The following is a 25,571-nucleotide window of genomic DNA, read 5'->3' on the forward strand; positions in this document are numbered from 1 at the left end:
CACTATGATCTCATTCATATCCTAGACTTAACAAGAAGTCCGTCCACATAAAAGTACTCAAAAATTCTAAACCAATACACGGAACTGTACTATTTGCCTACTAACATGTTACCTCCAGGCTACCATTTTCTTTCACCTAGATTTTTTATTATATTGATTACTCTGAATTGCTACTGGCTTCCTCTACAATGTATTTTCCACAAAGCCTCTAAAGGGCCACTTCAATCCAAATCTGTCCATGTCTTTCCTGTTCTTAAAAATCTGTGGCTTCTCTCTGTCTAAATTAAAGTCCAAAATCCCAGAACAATTTATAAAGTCGTCCACATCCAGTTTCTGGTATTATATCCAGTCTTATGCTTTGCCACCATTCTTTGGGTTCTCTCCCAGTCATCTTAGATTTCTTTCAGTTTATCAAACTAACTCCCAATCTTTCAAACATCATGTGGTAGATGCTACGAGTTATTGCTCAGATCCCATTCCAGAAATAAAGGTTTTATTAGTTCAGCTTCTGGAATGGTCACCAGCAGATGCATATCAACTACCAGTCCTCTTTAGGGACTGCATCAAATGAAAAGAACTGCCTCACTCGAAGCCTCCTCCTTTTGAGGCAGGATGGGGAGAGAAGCCTATATCCAATTACTCATTTACAAGGAGGTACAGGATTTTCTTTTTCAGGCACAACTCAGACAACTCTGAAGAATCTTTATACTTCAGAGCCCCTAGTAGGATTGAACAAGGCTTTGTTGAGACTGCATCATAGCTTGACTTCTCTCCTTATGCTCATTCCAGTTTTTGTCTCTTCCCTTTCCACAGGTATTAATGCCAAGAGCACTTCCTAATAACCTACTACAAGCAGAATCCATTTCTCAGGTATGAAACCTGTGACATATGGTGTCACCCCTATTGAGAACATCATATTTTACTTTATTTTCCTCAATGACTTCTCACTGTGTCACTTTTCCAGGGAGGCATTCCCTGAGTCGTAGGACAAGGATAAAATTACCTTATCTTGTGGCTTTCTACCACTGTTCTCCACTCATAAAAGCCACCATATATTGAATTACTTTAATTCCGCTTTCTCACCTGGATTTAACCTCCAGCTCACTCCACCTACCATGCTGGACTTCCCCCATTTTATTTTGTGGTTCATGCTGCCACCTGATTTTGGTCATTTCCTGTAACAATTCTTCCCACTTCATGCCATTTAGGTAACCTTCACTCAACCTTCATGTCTTTGCTTAAAAAGTATCATCATGCCAGAGCTTCCTCTATTCCAATTATAAACATTCACTTATTCTTAAATATTAAGGACATGCTTTTATTCTCTATGTATCTAAGAATGCAGAAACTATATATGCTCTTCCTCCCACTCTATCCTGAAGTCTTAATAGTGTTTTACATCTGAAGATGCTGAACAACTGACTGACTGGAGTTTCTTCCATGCCATTGGCATATATATTGCTTTATTGGGGAATACACACTTCTCAGAGTAAGTGATCCTTTTCAGAATCCTCTCCCTCCCTTCTTCCAAACCATTTATACTCAGGGATATAAAATTCCTAAACTGATAAAAAATGGATGTGAAGGAGGGATGAAGTTTGAGGACAGAGGAAACTACTTACTGACACTTCTCAGAGAGTTCACTTGTCCAAAGCTCTCATTTAATTGACACAAGGAGTTGCTGGGAATGGCCAGCAATCCCTGTATGGAAGGATGAAAAGTTACTCCAGACTTTGCTGTGAAAGAGAGGAGAAGGTAAAGGGGTCAAAGCTCAGAGAGGAAGACCCTTTTTCTTCTTTGCTCCCACTTTTATTGGTCCTTCAGGATAATCACAAATCCTTATCACTGTTTCTCAAGTACCTCATGTGTGACAATGGGTCTTACTGAAACTGGGAAGATCTGTTTAGTGGAAAGATACCATATGCTAATCTGTGTGTTCTACGCCATCTGCTAAATATAGCCTAAGGGACAATGCATACATCTCACAGGGCAGCTGTTAGGGCTAAGAAAGCTTAGGGAAGGTAACTCCTGTGGCATTCCAAGGGCAGAGTGGTCATGCAGGCCTCAGCATTCCAAAGACCCGAGCCCTCTTTGAAACCTTCCCTCCCCGCCAGTGGCCTCTATGTTACATTCTAGCAAGCCAGGTATTACGGCTGAGTTCATGCTCTACATTAACCCGAATAGGGAGTGAGCCTCTCATTATGGAGATATAAAAGGGATTGGACAGAAGCATTTCCTGCCATTTTTCAAGTAATCACTACCTTATACGGTAAAGCTAACTGTATGACAGTTATTTTTTACCTTAGTTGAACTTAGCTGGATGAAAATAAATGTCACATTTCTAATTTATTATACTTGATATTAATATAATGCTTCATTTAATAGTGTGTGGAGTTTGGAAGCTCATCAATTAGTGAGAAACTGAGAGCAGTCCAAACTTCCTACAATTCCCAGAATTTGGTAGTATAATTTGGGATTTTACAACTAGTATAATAACTTCTATTTGTTTAAATTAAATATACCTTCCTTTGAAAAATACCTTTAGTTCTGTTTTTCAAACACATTTAATCACATTTATAAATGTATGCACTGAGGATATCTGGATATAGAATGCTTGATTCAATATTTTTTAACCTAACACTATATACCTGTTGCTAAATTATATACATTTAATTAATATTTGAGATAGGCTGTGTTATTTTTTGAATTTACTTACTGTGACTTGACTGAAAGATAATTATATGATTCTGCTCCATTAATGTGAGGTTTAACCATGTGGCCTACCATGGCCAGTGAAATGTTATGGAAACTTTGAAGATTCAACTAGTGAGTTGTGCTTCAAGCCTGGATTGTAGATTTAAGGGTAATTTATATTCATATTTGTATATATAAATATATAGAAAAAGAACGTGTATATATATACATATGTACAATCTATACATATATATTATATATGCATAGACATGCTCACTTTCAAATGTCATGGAACAAAATGTACTAGAACAAAAACAACATCAATAGAGCCTGTTACTCTTTGTAAGTGTCTCACTCTTTTTTGTCAGATTCCCTAAGCTTGTGATCTTCTTTTTTTTTTTTTCTTTTTAAGATTTTATTTATTTAGAGAGAGGGGGAACAGGCACATGATCTTCTTTTTAAGTACAGAACTATTCCATACATAGACTTAGACAAGCTCTGCACTGGACAGGTTTTTACAGAATAGAGCAGGACCATCCTACATGGGATACAGTGTTCTGGGCGACATCTTTCTCAGTTAAGCTATTCAACTATAGCAAGAATGACATTCAGTGAAGAGCATTCTCTAGTCCTTATGCCAGTCCCTTGCCAATCACCTGGTTGGCTATTACTGTCTTTTTCCAGATTATGTTTTAGAAAATCCAAGGAGAGAGAGACTGCAATCATTGGAATGACTACTCCCAGGATCATTCTTTCAGTTTGCCCAGAATGTTCAAAGTACATTAAAATATCACTGGCAGGGTCATTTTTATTTTTGATAACTCTGTGTACCTGAAATTTCTTTTTTAAGATTTTATTCACTTATTTGAGAGAGCGTGCGCAAGTGAGAGAGATAGCAGGCACAAGGCGGAGGGTCAGAGGAAGAGAGAGAAGCAGACTCCCCACTGAGCAGGGATTTTTTTTTTCCCTCTCCCCCCATATAGGCCATATTGGGCCTTGATCCTGGACTCTAGGATCATGACCTGTAGCTGAAGACAGACAACCAACTAACAGAGCCATCCAGGTACTCCCGGGCAGCTAAAGTTTTGATAATAATTTTTGGTTAAAGAAAAGATCAAAGCAACATCAAATTCTACTTTCTAGGGCAGTATTGGATATCCCTCAGTAGGATAAATCTAATATTAGGTAGATGTGTTCTTATAATTATTGAGCCATTACCCAATCAGAATTTTCTTAATGGTTGTATTTCTTCTCCTTGAATCTTTCTCCTTCACTTGAGACAGTGTCTTGTGCCTCCAAATCCTGTCATCCCTTTCTAAGAGAGCTATTTACCTCTTTGCCTTTTTACCAGAAGTTAAATTCTAGTCTCAAATCTTTACTTCCCCTACTCATTAAAGCTCCTCTAATAAAGAAAAGAAATATTTTTGCAGGTTTTCTACAACAAGCTAATACCAAATACTGCAGGAAAGCTGAATTAAAATTTTTCCTTTAAATAATCAAATACTTAGTCAGGGCCCCTGAAAGCCCTAGACTCTACAGTCAGAAGTGACCCCATATAAAAATGTACTCTCTTCATCCAGAGAAAGCCCAAGAAGTCCTTAGTTCATTCTTTTTTCTTTAATTACATACAGATAAGAAAATTTGCCAAAGTTATATAATCTTCAATAATAATAATAGCTACCAGTCTTCAGTATATATACCATGTGACCATGCACTTAAAAATAGTTATCAACCCTTCTCACACTTTTCCATCCCTTACAGATGAGGAAACTTCTGTTCTGTATGGTTTAGGCAAAGTCTCTAAAACACTGTATGGTAGACATGATATTTTAAACTCGATCTTTCTGAGTAGAAAAAAAAAACCTGAGAAACAAAACAATGGGTGACATTCTTGGTTCTGTTACTATCTATCTTTGTGATCACTGGCAATTCTCCTAACAATTCAGCTTCAGTTTAATCATCTAGAAAATGCAGGGATTAAAATAATCTCTGAAGTCTATTTCAGTTTCAAAAATCTATGATTTTTCAGGAGCACCTGTTGCAAGTATCACTGTAAAATGTGAAGTTTACTTATTGCTTTATATTTTTTAATTATACTCATTGCTTATCAATACTTAATTACATATACTAATTTAATCAGCTCATAATATTAAGGGAAACTCACTAACACATATCTGACATCACTCTTCCTCAAACTACATTATTATGGTATTCGGACTCCAATCTTCTCAAAATTTGCTGCTCTATGAAATCGTACTTAGGATGAAATTATACTTGGGAATTTCTTGGAGACTTAATTTTAAAGACTAACCTTCAAAATCCTTTCAAAACTTTTAACATAAACATATGATTTCAAACTTTTGAGAACATTCTCCAGAGTGATACAAAGGGTTAAAATGATGAAACATTCAGACTCTGGTTCTTCCTAGGGGCAGCTGAAGGAAACAAAGGGTCAAGTGTTCCAGGCCTAAAAGCCACACTTAGGATGTTAGACCACAAACAAGATTATTTAATGTGATGAAGTCATGAAAGTGCCATTTTTGTAGAAGGGGAGATGATACCCAAACCAAGCATAAAGTATACTAAATGCACATAATAATTCATATATATGTTTCATGAATAGAAATAAATATATCTCCTTTCCGTCTATTTTGTTAAGCCAATTAACCAATTTCAAATAATTTCCTCCTATCCTGCTACTGATTGTCAGTAGATCTAAAAGATTGGTATATACACTATTATACTGAAGAATGTGATGGAATGGGACGTTCTTAATTATTTCCAAGTAAGTGATTGCAGTGATAGCATCTAAAAATTGTGTAATTGAAATACTAGCTGTATATTGCTTCAAGCAGCAGGCATACTCTGAAATGAATGAAATAAAAATCCTTTTAAAACAGAAAAGTATATTTCCAGATCTCTTTCCTTCTAGTCATCTCACATGATTATGATTATTATAATTTAGCAATTACAGGACTTTTAAAATAGATTATGCTTAAGCTAAGAACTATTATTACCACTATATTCTGAATTAAGAATTAAGCACAAAGATTTCATCAGTGAGACCTCTCAGCCACTCTATGTTCTGTTAATCTGAACACTAGAAGATGAAAAGGTCAGGCCCAACAACTATACATACTGAATAGCTGTTTAACACAGCAAGAGACACTATTATAGGCTGGAAACCAAGATTGCAGCCAGAAAATGCTGAGCCACTGGCAGCTGTAGAAGTGAACCTTTCCAGATTTAATTAAAACTATACATGAAGATACTAGGGACAGTAAATCAGACACCATGACAACTACCACAGGCTTTTTGTACTTGGATGACAAAGGAAAGCTATCACTCAGAAAAAGATATTAAATTCAGAAGATAATGCTGCAGAGCAAGTTTTACCTAATAAAAACTGAATGCCTTTTTGCCATTTGCTGAGTGCCTTTTGTCAGGATGGAAATAGATGATAGTTCAAGTGCATTTATATGTTCAAGTTCATATTTTCTGAATATTTTTATATCATTTAATAGTGTATGTATATATTCTGAAGCATTTAATAATAATGAAATTTTAATGCATATCTAACAACTTCTTTCTCTAGGCCTTTCAATGAGAAAGTCTTCAAGTTACTATTTATAATATTCACGGAAGTACAATTTAAAAGACTATTTCTAAATAACCACAAAAGTCTCTGTGGTTACAATTAGTTTTCAGTTTGAAAGTGCAGTAAAGTGCAATTCCCCTTAATAATATATATATTCAGAACTATAAGTGATAGTAAAAACAGTTTTTAAATTCATTCCCCTGATGAGTTATTCTGTTCCTATTGTTCCTATAATTTTAATATATTTAAATTATAAGTGATAGAGGGAAAAAGCAAACAATTAAAATAAAATCGGTATCCTCTTAATCCCACTTTTGTTATTTTAACTGAATTAAAATAGAAAATGAAAACAACTCATTTCAGAGAACATTCAAATGATCAAGATTATATTGACTTTAGTATTATTGGCTAAAAGAAAAACCATTCAATGTTTTACAGTTAAGTAGTATTATGAACAAAGTAATTATTAGAATTAATCTTAACACATAAAAACAAAGAAGAAGAAATTGTGCAAATTTATGCATATACAAACAAATTATTTTCTTTTTTTAAAATTATTTATTTGAGAGAGAGAGAAAGAGAGCATGGGGAGAGAGGGAAAGGAAAAGGGACAAACAGACGCCCTGCTGGGCAGGGAGCCAGAGTGGGGCTCATTCCATGAACCTGAGACCATAACCTGAGCCAAAGTCAGAAACTTAACCAACTGAGCCACCCAGATGCCACACATTATTTCCTTTTAAACTAGCCATAATCTGTGACAAAAACATATCAACTACTATTCTGTAATACAAGAAGTGAGGAATGTGAATAAAAATGAATGTAAGAACTCTACAGTGTTCACTGATTTAGATACTCTTTTGTCTTTTTTCCATTTTACAATAGGAACCACAATGTCATCTCACAAAATACTTTAGAGAAATAGTAACTATCTTGTAACATAAATAATGACAGGCCATTGTACCAATAAATAATATGGGTGTTTTAAATTATTTGGGCTGACATAAGAAAATACCACAAATTAGGCGGCTTAAACAATAGAAATCTAATGTCTTACAGTTCTGGAGGTTAAAAGTTTGAAACAAGTTTTGACAGAGTTGGCCCTTCTGAGAGCCACAAGGGAAGGATCTGTTCCAGGCCATTCTCATAGGCTTGTAGATGGACATTTTCATGTTCACACACTATGTCCTGTGTTCGTGTGTCTTTCTTCAAATTTCCCCTTTCTATAAAGACTCTAGTCATATCAGAACAAGACCCACCCTAAGGATTTAATTCTAACCTGAATACCTCTAGAAAGACCCTATTTCCAAACAAGACTACATTCTGAGATATTGAGAATTAGGACCTTCAACATATAAATTCTGGGGGGACACAATCCAATCCATAATAAACAGCTTTGAGATCTTAACTGGAAAGCTGGTATTTTTTTAAGAAAATTGTTGATTATGTCCACATTACTCTTATTCTGGCTTAAAAACATGACAAAACAGTAAATAGAATTTATATAGTTCTACTGATGCACTATTACTTTAGTATACAGAATACCTTTTTTTATATCTGATTTAGAATATTATGTAATGAATTCTTATATTTTATGTTTTGTAACTGGTTTCCCCCCCCCCCCCGCTCAATATACCTCAGTATTAGGCATGTGCTCTCAAACACCAGGAAATGTTTAATATTCAAAATGTAAATAACATCAATCATGAAAAATAAATGGCTTACTATCTCAGGGAATTTTAGAAATATTTACAAACTAAAATCTTTTTATATAACCAGGAAACTTACCCTTTACACACATCCCCCACAGAAAAACTACAAAGTCATCAACCATATATTTACTTTAAAAAAATCAACACATAATAACACAAACTTTTTTCAGAACTTTGATAAAATAGTTGAGTAGAGCAGAATGGTATAAGGTTATTTACTTGCTATTAAACAACTTCTGAATTCATGTGAATGCTATCTTTTGTTTTTAAAACATTTCTATTTATCTAGCACTTGTGCTTCATATTGACAGGAATATCAGTATTTAAAGCAACACTTGAAAATAATATAGTATAGTGATATGATATCAAGGTCTGTAAGTACACATATGTTCAACTCCTAACTCCATCACCTAATTCCTGGATGACCTGGAGCAGTCACTTAGTTTCTATGAGCTTCAGTTTCATGTTGTATGAATTTAAGTAATGACCTATTTAAAGTAAAAATTCAATGTGTCAACTGTTTTACTCTTGAAATAAAGCTTGATTTTATTTTTAGTCTTGTTAGTCTATAATTTTGTTTCTCCTTTCAACTTTACAAAGAACACACACAATTATAGCATGGCTATATGAAGTAAAACTCCTACAGAAATATAATTTTTGAAATGGCCTGGAGAACGTATTTTCTGACAATAACAAAAAATAACAGAAAATGATAAAAATTAGATGGCCATAGGGAAAGTTTCTTCTCCTAATTTCTTTAAAAGAAAGCAGTTATTAGGAAGAAAAGGATCCCATGTATTAAAGCTGAAGTGTCAAGAATATGTGGCATGAAACAAGGTCAAGTTTTCTCTTAAAGAAAAAATATAGGCAATAAATTTTGTGGTTTTGGAAAAGATAAGAACCTCGCCAGAAAGAGGTTGTGTACCCCACATGTAAGTATCACTTGTTTTATTTTAAGCTCATCTATTGTACCTGATATAAATGTCAAAAACAAGGCATGAATGCAAAGAATTTAAAAGCTCTTTAACATAAGAACAGAGCTGGATAGGATTAGAGAGCTGGATCAAGCTTTCAATGCTCCATGACAGTTTATGATAGAAATGATATTTAAATATAGAATTTAGAGGGCTTATCTCAGAATAGAGAGTTAAAATCAGCTAGTCAGCAACTTAAAATTAAAATTAGTAGTAAGTAATTCTAACAGGATGACAAATGATGTTTCTATCTTGAATTAGAGGGAAATCAATTCAAAGCAAATTCAAAACAAATTCATCTCAATTCCCTTAGACAAAGGATGAGAAAGCAGCTAAATGTTTTTTATTGTGATTGTGCCTCCCTCTTAATTCTCAAATCATGACACTAGCATACTCTGAATAATGAAAATGCAGTCTCCCTGTTACTGTCAAAGTTGCTATTTTCATTTCTCTAGCATTTGTCAGTTTGTTGATGAAAGCACTCAGATTTTTGTGTTCATATATAATAGACACAAATATGATGGGCAGACTTTTCACATGTAGATTCATAGAATGAACTTCCTTTTTTTAAAAAAATTAAGGAAATGCCTCAGTCTTGCTAATGAGTACTTAAGCCAATAAGGATTCTTGATTATATGCCAAATGCTTCAGCAAAAAGCCTATGGTCAAGATGAAAGGCAAACTGGTTACATAGAAGTTAAGATGTAGGAGTTCAATAAATGTTTTTAAATGTATAAATTACTGAGTGTATACAGTATTTACTGGATTGCAATATGTTATCTTATTGATTGCCATGTTAATTTGAGCAAACATATTATCTTAGATGATTTGCATTAACAATCTGTCACATAATATTTCAATTTATTTCATGACTTATGGGCTGTTAGTTAACTATTTCAATCTAAGAACTACAGTTTTAATAAATGTGGAAGCTAGTATTGATGGCTGACTTTCCTCATTCTCATTTTCTTCAGTATTTCTTTATGGTGACTATTAGATTAAAACTGACCAGTTGACAGATCATATTGCCTAATGTAGATTTTGTGTGGGCACTCAAATCTGTCCTAATAATCTATGAAAAGACATCCCGTTTCATACCTGTGGAGAGTTAACCTGACACTTCTGGACAGTTAGTGCTCCTTAGCTTTCTAAAAGGATAGATTATAGTCAACTTCCCTCTCACCTGGCTACCATCACTGACATTGTCTAGACCTCACCCTTCCTTCTCTCACAATTTGTGACTAAGCTTTTTGTCGGTCAGCATACACACATCAACTTCATTTGAGGATATAAACTGTGAGGGGTGAACTCTTTATTAAAAGAGCAAACATTATCTATCAGTATTAATAAGAAACTGAATGTGAGTTCTGTACAGAAAAAAAAAAAATGCAGTGCCTTGTCCATTTTGGCTGGTAACACTTATTCTAAAGGACAGAAGAGTCAGTAATCTAAAAAAAAATTCAAACTCATAATCCTTAAGAAAAGGTTTCCAGCAACTCTCATTCTACCTATTTATCACTTGATTTTGATCCTACAGAGTCTTCCCTTACTTCTTCTTTCTGAAGGAAAGCTTCTTAGAAGGAAATTCAATCTGACACCCCATATGCACAATCACTAATTGCCCTCACAGTATTCTCTCATTTCACACAATCCTAAGCGGCTCCAGTGGAGGTCTCTGTAACCAGCCTCCACCAAAAGGAGGCACATGGTGATGAACTCCATAAATTCTTTTTAACTTTCATGAGAATGGGACCCAAATCACAGTAACTCTTATTGCTATAATGAGTATTTTAAGCTACTCTTAAAATACCTTTGAAGTACTTATGCTTCCTTTCCCCCATTATACCCTTTGATGGGTACAAAAGTAAAGAATACAGGACTCTGAAATTATCATTCACTCCTCACTCACTCCTATGTTAATATTTTAGTAAATCCACTTTGGTGCAAAGTGCAAAGTCTCCAAACTGTAAAATTCTTTCAGATGGACATAGAGATAGACTTAAATCAAAAACAGAGTGTGGGCACCTGGGTGGCTCAGTGGATTAAGCCGCTGCCTTTGGCTCAGGTCATGATCTCAGGGTCCTGGGATAGAGTCCCGCATCGGGCTCTCTGCTCAGCGGGGAGCCTGCTTCCTCCTCTCTCTCTCTCTGCCTGCCTCTCTGCCTACTTGTAATCTCTCTCTGTCAAATAAATAAATAAATATTAAAAAAAAAAAAACAGAGTGTGTACTATATAAAAGTTAATAGTAATCAGACTGAATTGCAGAAAACACTTTTTCATGATTATAGATTTAAATTATGTTCGTTGAAGAAAATATGTATTCCTTTTATGTTCTATGTATGGACATATATAAAATATATATTTCTTGATATTGTATTATATAGAAGGATTTGCATCCTTCATTTTCACTTGATATTATACTGCAAGTGCTTTTTGGATGTTAATTACAACTTCCATAAAATTTTCCTTAATAACAATGCATCTTGAAGGCTATGGATTCTTATAGCTGATTAATGGCAATGGCTATGTAGTTGTCTGGTGGCAAACCTAGAAGCTCTTCTCTTGGAACTAAAAATGGCTTTCAGGAACTCTCTGTAGTTTATTACAGCAACAGAAAGTTGAGAGATTTGTTTCCCTATGGTGTCTCTAGCCAGGTGAAGCAATACCTGATTCCCTTTGTTTGACTTCCCAGTGCCACCACTAACTGCATCATCTCTGGACAACTGTTCCTGTGCTATGCATTTCTTTTAAATCCTCTAAGAGCGTACCCAGGAAACCTTCTGCATAATGATATGAAGCTATATATTCTTATTTACTTTCTCAGTTTCTTTTGACTTCTTTAAATTTAAACACTGGCTCAATGACATTATTTTAGTTCATGGTATAATTTCTTATCCCTCTAAGTGTGTGTCTTCCCAAGTCTTTCTTTATAGAGTCAACAATCTTGTGGAGATCTCTAGATTGAGATTTGGCAATAACCCCCCATTTATCTATCCCTGAACTCTCTATTTCTCATCTTCCTGATAAAGTACCACGTACAAATGAAATTCTGAATACATCCATGATTTTCTCACAGTTCCCCAAACAGATAAGTAAACTAATGTCTATGAATTGCCCCACTTTACAACTAGCTTATCTTGCAAAAAAATGGTACCCTAGAGGGGTCAGCACTTTTATGACAATTACATATGTTCTCTGAGTGGCACTGCCATGGGTCTGTAAGTGATCTTGCACTGAAAAATGTAAGGATTTACAAGCACTCTGCTCTGAACATTTGAGAGAACAAGCAAATTGAATGAGTAAGTAGATACAAAGAAGAGGCATAAATACACATCAAATTTTGCACAGTACTGGTGAAAGCTGCCAAGCATTTGTGATACATTTTAATTAGGTGTAGAAAAATGGACATATGAAAAAGCCTAAGCTCGGCAAGAGCAGGGATATTTGTCTATTTCACTGATGTGTTCTGAACACCTAGAAAAATACCTGGGACACTAAAGGAATACGAAATAAATATTTGTTAAATGAACAAATAGTGGTTTAAAGAATCTAGTTCACTAGAATCAAAGAACTGTGGCAGTTATTCTTTACAACCCCTCCTCTTATCAGCTGTCATTTTCTTGTCACTTTAAATACGATCTAACTCTGCTTAAAGGGGGACAGAAAAGTGCCACATTTCTGTATGGCCAAATAGGACCAGTAGTTATCCACAAACATCTATAGGATAATACTTATATCATCCAAGCATTAATTTTTTTCTACACCTAGTCTACCTTTACATGAAATATTTTTGAAAGGAAATATATAAATAAAGTATTGGAAAAACAAATTGTGTCAATTTTCTAAAAATTTCTAGCCTTAAGATATTGCCACATGGAATGAAAAATTCATTGACCCCTTCTAGATGTGCTGTTATTTCTAATAAGACTTTTATTGCATAGAAACATTCTCAGTAATTGCTGTCAAATTTCATATTAATACTAGGGAAATAATTTATTACATGCAAAGCACCCAAACTAGTAATGGTTTCATACCATTATTGTTAAATTATTACTCAAATGCATTAAATTCACTGTTTATAAATGTGATGAATCTTATACAATATTCCCATATGATAGTTGTCTATAAGAATCTTGGGAATAATCACTTTTCTAGTGACATAAGGAAAGCAAAAACTTTGGTTTAAATTATTTTACTATTAGTGCTCTTCATGAAGAAGAAAGGATCCATTCATTTATGACAGATTGGGTCAATTTCTTTTACTTATGGATAAGTTCCTTATATTTCTATTCAAATTGAAAATTATTAGAGTTTTAATAAATAAAATTGAATAATGTATCATTTTTGCATACCTAAATCAAGTGGCACATTGAAATATTTGCTGTCAACAACAATAAATAAAAATTACAACAAAACTTGTAAGTTTCCACTAAGAAAAACTAAACTGCTTAAAAAGAGATAAAAATGAACTAGGATTCATACCATGATTCTTCATAGCAGTGATTCTGGCTTTAACCTCACCATTTATAGATCCAATTACCAACATCTGCTCAATTTATCACTGTGTACCTTAGTTCAAATGTCTATAGTGAGAGAAACTGACTCAACCTAGATCAGGTGCTTGCCTTTGGTTCCATCAACTGTCAGCTAAGTTACAGTGGCACCTGGTATCAACATGCCTATCTCAGCTTAGAGAAAAAGGAGAGTGGAGGGTGCATATTATTTTAGAAAGAGGTGAAACAAAGTGGAGCATATCTAATATATCTAACCAAGGACAATCTGATGTGGCAGCTTGATTATAAAAGAAAGCATAGACTTTTGAATTACATAGGTCTGGAAATGCTTAATAACGTATTTCTAATGTCCCTGATCACTAATGTTGAATGATAAAAACATCTAACTACAGGCACTGCTGTGAAAAATTATACAACAAAGCACATGATGTGCCCAGCCCCATGTCTAAAACATAATAGTTAATTAATGATAGCCTATTTTCCATATATAAGTTAACCAGTTAATTTATGCCCAAAGAAAAATCATCGATTCTTCTATATAAAAAATTATTTATCTTAAAGAGGAAGAGCTAGAGCACGAGCAGAAGGGACAGAGGGAGAGGGAGAGAGAATCTCAAGTAGATTCCATGCTGATCGCAGAGCATGAGGTAGGGCTTGATCCCATGACCATGAGATTACCCATTACCTGAATGGAAACCAGGAATCAAGAGCTTAACTGACTGCGCCACCCAGGCACCCCTCTTGTAGAAATTATTTAAAAGATTAAGAACACCAGGTTTTGGGTAGAGAGGCTGTGTTCTTAGAGGGAAAATATACCAAAATCAAAACTTAACCATCATTGGTTGCTGATGTTACCCAAAATACTCTCAGTTGGCAAAAGAATTTTCATTACTGATCTAGAGATTTATGAGCTTCTGAACTAGGACAGATCAATAGGTGATAGATACAAGATGCAAAGGGAGATGATGAAGATTTGTATATATTTGGGTTTTTTTAAGACTCTAATTATTTATTTGACAGAGAGTGAGAGAGAGAACACAAGCAGGGGGAGTGGAAGAGGGAGAAGCAGGTTCCTTGCAGAGTGAGGAGCCTGATGCGGGGCTCAATCCCAGGACCCTGGGATCATGACCTGAGCTGAAGGCAGACGCCTAATGACTGAGCCACCCAGATGTCCCTATATATTTGTTCCATAGTTTTCAAAGCCTTCTCTAATCTTACCCACTCTCCTTAGCTGAATTGTTTTCTGAGAACCAATGTTTCCTCCACTCTTTGTTACCCTTAACACACAAAACTACATCCAACTTATATGTATGTGTTCTTGATATTCTCCAAATCCAGATTGAGCATTTTAATTATCCAAACTTTTACTCAGTCACCTCATTCAAACCGTTGAATAAAATTTTCTGCATACTAAAGCCTCTACTCACTTCACCTTCTTCTGAACTTCGGTATTCAATTACCATGTGATTTATTAACTGTGTTGTCTTCTTTCTCTAGTTACTTTTCATGCATTACTTTTGTCTTCTCAACTGTAAGATTAGGAAGACAACTATATACTGCATCTAACAAGTATACCACATTGCCCTTAATTTAATGTAAGGTACACCACAGATAAAGTATTCAATAAATTTCTAGTTATTATTTATTCCTCAATTTCTTTAATTTTTGAACAAAATTTAAACAACATATCAGGTGTTGCTGACAATAATAATGTATTATGTATGTACACAGTTCATCTTGCAATACAAAGTGGGTATCATGGTATCACTCTCGTAATAACTAGATAACCTAGAAATAATTATGTAATGTTGATTCCCAGTGTGTTCTAACTACTGAAATGAAGTTCTGGAAAAAAATCAACAAAATTTCCTCAATAGCCCAAAATAGTTCATAGAATTTTACATATTCTATCAAGCTAACCACGATGCTTAATTCATTTTACAAAGGACATACAAAGTATTCAGAGATAATGATTCAGAGCTCACCTAACTAAAAAAAATTTTTTCCTAATGAATATAAATAAGCATAATACCTTAATAAATAGAAACAAATCTGTTAAAGTTGTAACCAGAAGAAGTAACTTGTATAACAGCTCATTAGCCTGTAAGTCAGAATAATAATTGCAAGAATTTGAGAATACTGCATGCACAATAGTGTAGCATCACTTCAAATGAATTACACTACTTCCTCTTAAGAATTTGTAATAATGTTCAATAATAAATAATAACCTGTGGGGCAAGTGTAAATGCAGGTGGGATGTAGAGCAGTATTTTACCAGAAACCTAACTCCACAGGCTAAATTGATCTATGCTGATTGCTTTTGCCTGTACAATTTGCTTCTGCGGATAATAGCCTAAACTCCAACCCTACTCTCCCAACCTGCCAACCTCAATTGACTTCTCTGTTTACAGTACTTATTATTAGATACTAAAAAGAGAAACTCTGTATTCAACCAACACTTCAATCTATAGTACAAGCACCTTCCCAAAATAAAGCGATCTATGGAGAGAAAAACATTACCATTTCATGTGTTTAAACTCACTGTGATAACAGATAAGAGTTTAGTCTTGTAGCAGTTAAACATTTTGTAGTTCTATATATATTAGGTGGTACAATCAGTAAGGCTGAACATTCACCGTGTGTGTGTGTGCGCAAATGTGTGCCATATATATATATATATATATATAACTTAACTTCTAAAGCTGATTTCCCCCATTTCATCATTTAATCTTTTAAAGTTATCCTATTCATGACTGAAACTGGATACTGAACAACAGAGAAGAATACTCAACAGGAGAGAAAACTCACAATCTGGTGTCCTAACTAGTAATTTTTTTATTAAGGTATATTACAGTTCAACCTCCTTTCTCTTTTTAATATTTCCCCCATCTGTCTCTGTAAATCTCTTCATATATTTTAAATGAAGATAATATCTTATTATAATCACCGTAGGGTTTAACATATGGATTTTTATTTTGAAATCACCTGTTATATTTTGGGGTGCCTAGGTGGTTCAGTTGGTTAAACATCTGCCTTTGGCTCTCAAATCTGATCTCAGGGTCCTGGGGTGGATGGAGATGGTGCTGAGTTCCCTGCTTAGTGGGACGTCTGCTTGTCCCTCTCCCTCTACCCTCCCCCTGCGTGTGTTTTCTCTCTCAAATGAAAATCTTAAAAAAAAAAGTCACCAATTATATTTTGAATGCTGAATAAATGACAAGTACTTCAACAATGGAAATCTTCTATCTTCACTATTTATGAACAGGAAACTGCTTGCTGCTGTTAATAACCAACCCTAGCTTCAGTGGTTTAACAGAATAAGTATTATTTCCCAACACAGAGCAATCCAATATAGGCGTTCCTGATTGCAGCTGGGATGTGATATTTTAGTTACAAACTTACTCAGAGACTTGGGATGATGCAAAATTGTAGGATGCTCCATCCCTGCTACAGCATCCTTCAGTAACTTTTTGCACTTAGTTAAATTGAATCCAGTCTCTCAGTGTCTCTCATGAAGCTCTGTGTGATCTGGCTTTTGGTTACTTTTTTACTCCTATACTGTGATTTTCTTCATATTCTTTTCACATGCCCCGCTGACCTTTTTCCACCTCCTAATGGCCAATGCTCTCTCACGTACTTTCTGCAGATTTCTTCTTTGCTACTAGGTGACATGCTTAAAGGAATAAAATGTTTGAAGGCATGAATTGTGTCTTATATACTTCACTTTATCCCCAAGACATAGCACATGACTAGCCAACAAGAGCTATCAGCTTAAATCTCTAGGTTATAAATGAATGAAGAAAATTATTTTGTACTTTACCATGGCAACATACATCTCAGACTGATTAGGGTTGTAATAAAAATAGAAAACACCAAAGAAATAGAATAAAATACATAGAACTTTTCAACTTAATTCTAAATGAAAATGGAAAAGACATATCATTAATTTTAAAAAACACACAAAGGAAATGAAAAATAGAATGGTTTACATTAACATTTAATACTAAACGACCCTTTACAAAGTTAGACATAAAACAAAAAAGGAGAAGGATGAAATGCAGGAAAGGGAAAAAAAAAAAAAAAGGATTATATCCTAAAACATTATCATGGCCATTTTGAAAGGATTTCCCACAGCCAAGATCAAATGGACATTATTTCTTCCTATTTTATAATGCCATTAAGTCCTCGCTGGCAGCACATATACTATAGCACCATTAAAATAAACTATCATTTATCTGGGATTTTTTTGATATATCATGAGGAAATTATTAATTTTACTTTTGAGAAAATTAGCTTTCCAATACTATCTATTAACTAACCATACTTTCATTAATTTAAAATGTCAAATCTAATATATACCAAATACTTAGTACAAAGCATAATACTTTTAGTTATAAATTTTAATTATGTTCCAAAATGAAGAAATAGATCGATTTACTCATTATTCTCATATAGTATTCATCAGTAATTCTTTATGATATGTTTTTCTGTTAATGATTATAAGTCAACATAATTATACAGTTTGGCATACTGCAAATGCTTTGTTAATGCTGATAACAAATAAGATTATATTTTCTGCTCATCAAATTAAAACAAGGAGATTTTCTGAGAAAGGATTTTAGATGCGCTGTTTCATCTTTATGAGTATCACTGATGTTTTCTCTGTTTGGTTTATATTAATCTTTAATTTTAATAAGCACTGCAACTAATATGGAGGCCACAAGAAATGTTTTCTTCTTTCTTCTTTTCTGGGTACAGTTTTTATGCAGCCCTTGCTGGTAAATCATATTCTTATTTTAAATCTACCAAGTTTGTTCATTTCAATTCTTGGCCGCTGTGACAGCTGTTCCAAGACCCTAACAAGTGAATTCATTTAGATGCAGCTACTTCTGAGCAACTGAAGATGCCTGAGGTTACCAATGGTCTAAAATGTAACTCTTAACTCACTTGGGCTGGCCTGAAACTTTTACCATTAAGCTAAGCTTGAGGGCTTCTGGAAATCATAGATCAATTAAGTACTGTGCAATAATCCATTCAGGGAGGTAGCTTCCTAGGACCACTGGGGTTAAAGGTAATTTTGTAAGAATTCTTGATTTATGAGGCAGCACTCACTCATATACCTGTGCCACACTGAATATCATTTGTCTACTTCCAACATATCTCTTTGAAAAGCTGGAAGAACTGATTTAAAATGAGAACTACATGTATTTTCCAGTGATAACATGACTATATTCTCATTTTCTCATTAAATTCATTATAGTTTCAGGGGCAAAACCTTGTGGCCACATACAGGAAATTAAACTTCAGATTGTCAAAAGCTGAGAGAAAAAGAAAGCTTGGCACTCAATGTTTGGAAGATCTACTTTTATTTACAATAAAAGCAGACTATGATATCTTGAACTACAGTCATATACTAAAGTACTTACTGCTTAGTGTGGAACTGGAAACAGATCACTGATAAAGGAAAAAAATGTAGGAATTAAATTTAAAAACTCAATTAAAAGAGAGAAAAGGTAGAAAAAAGAAAATGAAAAAGGAAATAAATCAGTCTAAATTCATTGCTCAAAAGCTTAATATGTTTTCAGTTTTGTTGCAGGGAAATGATATTAGAATATTTGAGTCACTGAAGATCACTGCTCTGTTAAGAGTCATATAGAGGTGTGTATCTGGCAATATTTGGTCTCACATGTTAAGCACTTCATAATTTGGGGAGCACATTGCTTCCTTTGCCTTCTATTCTTGTAATTCTCCTGCAAATGATCTTTTTATTTTTTTAATGTCATTTCCCTCTATCCCATTCTTCTTCATTCTCAACACTGCCTTAATTGAGCCATATGTTATTTCGATTATGACATATTGCTGTGGCATCCTAAGCTGTCTTAGTACTTCGAATCTCATCCAGCCCTGGGCTCTTTTAAGCCAATCTGAACTTTTCTGGAACAACATCCATCCTCAGTAGCTCTTTCTACCTCTCATTTGCTCTAACCTTGATCACATTTCCACCTGGCTTCAAAACAACTGCTACCAAGAGCCCTACCCTGGGTGCATTTGAATTTGGCATCTCCATGTTAAATTCTCAATCATCAGATTTTTTTCAATAGACTTTACCTTCAATTGTTACTCTGATTCCTCAGGTCTCTTATTTCAGCATGAATCCATACTCTATGTCCAGTCCTATAAAACTGAGTCTCCAACTTCTCACTGAATTAGTTCAACATTTCAGTCAGGTTACCTCTAATACACACTCCACCTATGCACTATCACTAGATTTAGTCATTGTCTATTAACCCCCTGTCTATATAACATCTTCCTAACTAAAACATTTCCTACTAAAACATTCTCATTACACCTTCCCCCTCAAATCTACTTGTTATGGCATCTTATGTCAGTCAGGGTGCCCCCCCCCTAAAAAAACAAAAAACAAAAAACAAAAAAACAGAATAAAACCAGTATGAGATATATATTAAAGATTTATTGCAAGGAATTGTCTTACATGATAGTAGAGCTAGCTGGGTAAGTTGGAATTCTGAAATTGGTCATTATGAAGGGTAGGCTGGAATTCTTAGGCACAGGCATAAGCTGCTATCTGGAGGCAGAATTTCTTCATCCTCTGGGAAGCCATAGTTCTGCTCTTAAGCCTTTTCAGCTAATTGAATTAGGCCTGACCAAATTATCTAGGATGGTCTTAGTTACTGTTAACTCATTATAAACTTAAATCCATTTACAAAATGCCTTCAGAGCAACACCAAGATTAGTGTTTGCTCAAATAAATGGGGATTAGCTTAGTCAAAATGATACACATAAAACAGACCACCACATAGTCCAAACTAAATGAATTAATAAATAAATGAATGAAAATCCATTCACTTGCTAACCTACTTTTATAATTGCAGAGGGTAAGCCACTAAGACTAGGAGGACAACGGAATTTGGAGAAACTAAAAGTAGCCAACTCTACTGCAACACAAGAAATACCAGTTTCTTGTCCAGAAGAATTCATTTGCTATACCAAAATAACTAGCTCATGTAGAATTGGCCTACATATTATGCCTTGAGACTGTTACTCAGTATTAATCTCCATGATACACTCTCTTACCCTGTAGTCTAAATAAAAGACTTCCTTCAAAATTGAGCTAAGTTCACTTCCAGAGTGAAGCTTGCTTAGGTGGCAATTTGCTCCAGACTTCCATAGCAGGTAAGGTTTATGGTAATAATTTAGCAATTCCCATCTATGTCTTGTATTCCCTCAGCATACAATAATGGGCCCATCTTTCCCTAGATACATAATAGGTCAAAAATGATTAGGACCACCAAGGGTCCTCACCAAACAAAGAGAATGGCTTCACAAGCTCCTCTGTTTTTATTAAAAGACTATCCCAATGGCAAAGTGAGCAGAAATAAATGGAGAGATCAAGAAATTCTCTGCAGCCAAATGCAAGTGCCTCTTCGTGTACAGTGGAACCTGTTTTGACCACCTCTGCTCTACTTTTATCTTTTTCGGTTCCTTTATTCTTTCCTCCTTTCTCACTCCTATGACCGCTTCTCCAAGAAACCATACTAACAGCTCTCAGCGGACACAGTGTGTGCAGTTCTTACCCAGCATTCTTACCTCTGCTGCACTGCCTGACACTTCACCTTAGCATGACTCCTTACAGCAAGACCCAGCTAGGGTCCTGTCACCTCAGATTGCTTATGTGCTTCTCCAGAGACATGCTTAATTCCTGCTGATGTTGCTGAGAGTTATTTATAAGTGTGGGATTGAGGAATCATTCCCTAAAGGTATAACAAATGACACTTGTTTTTCAAAATGTTTTTTGTATGTTCTTTTAGTGATTTACTCAAACACTGCTCTCAATTTACTTAACATGAATTCTAGGATATTAAAGCAGAAAAACATCATTTGCATCTTTTATTATCCCTTCCATAACATGATGATCCTGGTGGTCTATCTCTTAAAATAGGCTTTAATTTACAACTAAGTTGTATTCCAAAATTAAATTCAGTCATTTGTCTAGAACTTGGAATGCCTTTTCCCATTGAAAGATTTTATTAAAAGTGTTAATTTACATGTTTATAAAAAATAAAAAATTATTTAAAAAAAATAAAATAAAATAAAATAAAATTGAAAAAAAAAAGTGTTAATTTCCTGAACTAGGCTAAAAATCTCAAGATAGACTTAATTCACTGAACTAGGCTCAGTATATTATCAATATTTTGTTTTGTTTTGTTTCCAGTAAACTCAATTGAAAATGTGGCCGTCATTTTTGGTACAAATTTCACTTTGGGACACTGGGAACTTCTCCTCCTATTAGGGAAGGCAGGATATTGATATCTACCAGATGTTTATATGAAGCATGGTCACAACCCATATATTTTCTGAATGAATAAATACATTAATGAATAAGCAGATATATTTTCTCCTATATTACCACTACAGAGGAAAAAGTTAATAATTGCCTCTTTTGGTATCAAGCAGCAAGATCCACAGGGAATTTTGGCTTACCTCCTCTTATTGAATATCTTCCTTTTGCTTAAATAAATTCACCAAAAAAAAAAAAAAAAAAGTAACCTTTCCTTGACATTGCATAGGTGAACTCACCCAAACTTCAGGCAATTAAAGATGAGGTGGTATGATGGAAGCTGTATGTATTTAAATAGTTAGTTCAAATGAAAACTAGCATTAAAGATTCTACCAGAAGAGCTGACCCTGTCTGTCCCTCCAAAAATCTCAGATCTCTTTCTGTTCCCTTTTTAGCAGACTTGAATAAAAAATGCAGAGCACTTAAAAATATACATTCAGCTGGAAAAAGAAGATACAGAAAACAAGGGAAAGTTCCCTTCCCTGGTGCAAAAGGGAAAGAAATGCCTGACTTTCACATATAAAGCCTTGAGACTAATTTCATTAAAGGCATATTCAATGATATCATTTAATAATTTTTTCCAGGATACTTATGAGTAATTTTAATATATACCTTTTAACCTACACCTCATGTTCCATTATACATAATTATTCTGCTTGCTTATTATACCTTTTAAATTACAATGATTAATCATACACATTGCATAATTAAATTGTGAAAAATGATTAATCATCATTGTATTATTGTTTAATTATATCACATATTTCATTTTAACTAGAAAATGCAGAGTGCTTTAACTCATGGGGTAACTAACCACATTGTTATATGGGTAATGAGCCTGGATTTTATTATACCTAAAGAAATTAAGGTCCTGGTTAAGTGACTTATCCAAGGTGAAACAAGAATGTTCCTTGTCCTTGGTCTGAATGAAGAAAGGTTTAGAATGCAGAACTTTTAGCCATTTTTCACAAAGCCAAACTAGGAAAAGCAAAATGTTTTTCTCTCCAATGAATAATATGATCACTCTTAAGGAATATGTGTTCTTTTTTCCCAGAACCATATAGTTCATATAGGGTTTCAGAGAACAGAGCCCATGAGATCTCAGTTAACCACCTAATGACAGTAAGTCTGGTTCAATACAGTTCTTGCAGTCCTAGCTTCTGACTCTACACACTTCCACAGCATCCTGGAATTGCTCCAAGATACCTTACTTCATAATGGTCTCTAGACACATACTGTCCCCAGACGGCAGTATAAGACACCTGTGATCCAGGATGCAAAAACACCATCTTTTCTATTATAATATCCATCCATTTAAAAAAATGAAGAGAGAAAAAGAAGTTGTAGCAATTATTTTAAATCACAAGGCAGCTCTTTTCTGTTCCCTAAAAAAGTAGTTAAATCTCCTCTTGAGTGAACTCCATCTATTTTAGTCAAATCCATTAACGGATCTTTCAGTTATTCTAAAAAATTAAAATTCAAGCCTCAACTAGGAAAAGACAGTAAACAAGTGAGTGAACAGCAACAAGTCAATGTCTCTTTCAAACTGTGATATAAAGTAATATTCATAATTCCTGAGAGAGAAAGTCTTATTCCTCAAGATTAGAATATAGTACTGCCTACCCCACAAGTTTAATTGTGGGGAAGGAGGGTAGAGCAGTTAATATGAAATATTTGGTTGAAGGAGTTTGCAAGAACTCTTCTGGTGATTGTGGGCAGAGCACCTTGATTAATTTTCCACCAAAACTGTACACAATGAGTGGAAAACACTCCTAAAGGTAGAATGGAGAGTTACAAGAAAAAGCAGATAGATGCTGAGCATGAAAAATGTAAAAAAAAAAAAAAAAAAAAAAAAGATGTCTACCACAGAATCTAATCAAATTACTAAGATTTTTAAAAATGCTTTAGCATCTAGAAAAAGTTATTTCAAAAATTTTATATTTATGTTTACATGTTTCAAAATTTACAAACTAGAAAGATACGGCTCAATTATTCATCACATAGAAAAATCCAGCATATATATATATATATATATATATATATATATATATATATATAAAGATTTTATTTATTTATTTGAAAGAGAGAGCAAGCAAGAGAGTGAGAAAGAAGCAGAGGGAGAGAGAGAGGCAGGCTCCCCACTGAGCAGAGAGACTCCCACATGGGACTCGATTCCAGGACCCTGGGATCATGACCTGAGATGAAGGCAGACACTTAACTGACTGAGCTACCCAGGTGCCCCCCAGTTAATATATTTTTACTTGAAGAGAAACTATAAAAACTAAGGATCATATATAGAATACACTAACTTGATTCTAACTATTTTCTGGTAAGAATTTCAAATAACAAATTACCTAAGGTAAATATTTTTTAAAATATGAAAAAATATTACACACAGTCTTCTTACATGTTCTCACAATTTGTCCCCTTTACTGTTCTGACTGTATATAACAGCCTCAAGAAATAATCCTTCTATTTGAGGTTTCTGGATCTAACATCTAACTACAGATACCATGGTTACAATGCCAAGTGTTAGGTATGAAATTGTAGGCTTTAAAATGCAGCAAAATTGATATATTGGCTTTTTAGGACACTCAGGCACATCTGCACAAGCTCACATATTTGTTTATGAAGAAATGGTTGTCTGCAAGATAAGGTGATGTAAACCATCAATTATAGATGGAAGCCAGGAGATAAGGAAAAAGATGATTATTTATATAAAAATAACCTAGTTCCGTACCAGAATGTTCCACAGTGCAAGAGCTAATAAAACTGCTCTAATAACTGTGAACCCAAGAGATAATTTACATTTTATTAGGTGGAAGAGATTTGAAATTGTTTGTGGCAGAAGATTAAAAAGAGGGGAAATAAAGAGACTAAAGCTTGAATTAAAAATGAGATTCATGATTTCCCTTTTGATCCAAAGAATAGCAACTGTCTGTACTGCATTATAACTTCATATGATTTCCTATCAGGTTGTCTGAAAATTGACTCTTTAAACGTGATGACGCTGAAAAATGGTGTCTAAAAAAAGAAAGTTTTATTTTTTTAACATTACCATCTCCTCAGCATTGTACTAATGAGATCCACAATAAAATTACATCACTCACGCATTATTTAACATTGCACCCCCTGCATTTCCATCTCTTGATTTTAGATGACTCATGCTTAAGAACAGACTGGCCCCAGGCATTTTAAATTTTGAATATAAATCACCTATATAGTTTAAGAATATTATTTTTTTAAAAAAATTCTCTAGCCTCGATGATATGTAAAAGAGGATATATATTTTTGTGTATTTATAACTTCATTTACATAATGCAACATTTCATTTGCTCATTGAACAAATTTTTGAGTGTCCATTGGTACAAGGTGCCATGACAGGGATGTATGCTGTTGTTTAATCAAATTAAGAAATCATCACTCCTAGCATATTCCATACCTTCCAATGTAGGCAATTGACAGAAACACTTTGATGACTTGCTTGCATAAATTAAATATTTACAGAAATACGTTACCCATTCCACATTTAAAATGACCCAGGACTCAAATATTAATTTGAGTTACAGAGGGAAATATATGTTTATGTGCCTAAACCATGTAATTAAATAAGTAGATTTATACAGTGTGCTAGAGTCAGCTTATTCTAGCTTAAGAGAACTGTTAGAAACACCTCTTTTCAAATCCATATTCTTACTATCGGATTGCTGACTTCAAACTAGTCAT

The 25,571-nt window shown here is 34.2% G+C and overlaps 1 pseudogene across 1 annotated transcript in view; it reads left to right on the forward strand.

Moving 5' to 3' along the window:
• The first annotated feature begins 527 nt into the window (after positions 1-527).
• Positions 528-25,571, forward strand: part of LOC309859285 (actin-related protein 2/3 complex subunit 3 pseudogene) — a 61,453-nt pseudogene continuing 36,409 nt past the window's right edge. The window contains exons 1-2 of the transcript in view: positions 528-722; positions 814-870. The product of the transcript in view is annotated as an actin-related protein 2/3 complex subunit 3 pseudogene (transcript). The remainder of the gene's footprint in view (positions 723-813; positions 871-25,571) is intronic.

Source organism: Mustela nivalis (genome assembly GCF_964662115.1).
Source record: "Mustela nivalis genome assembly, chromosome: 2".
NCBI classification, from domain to species: Eukaryota; Metazoa; Chordata; class Mammalia; order Carnivora; family Mustelidae; genus Mustela; species Mustela nivalis.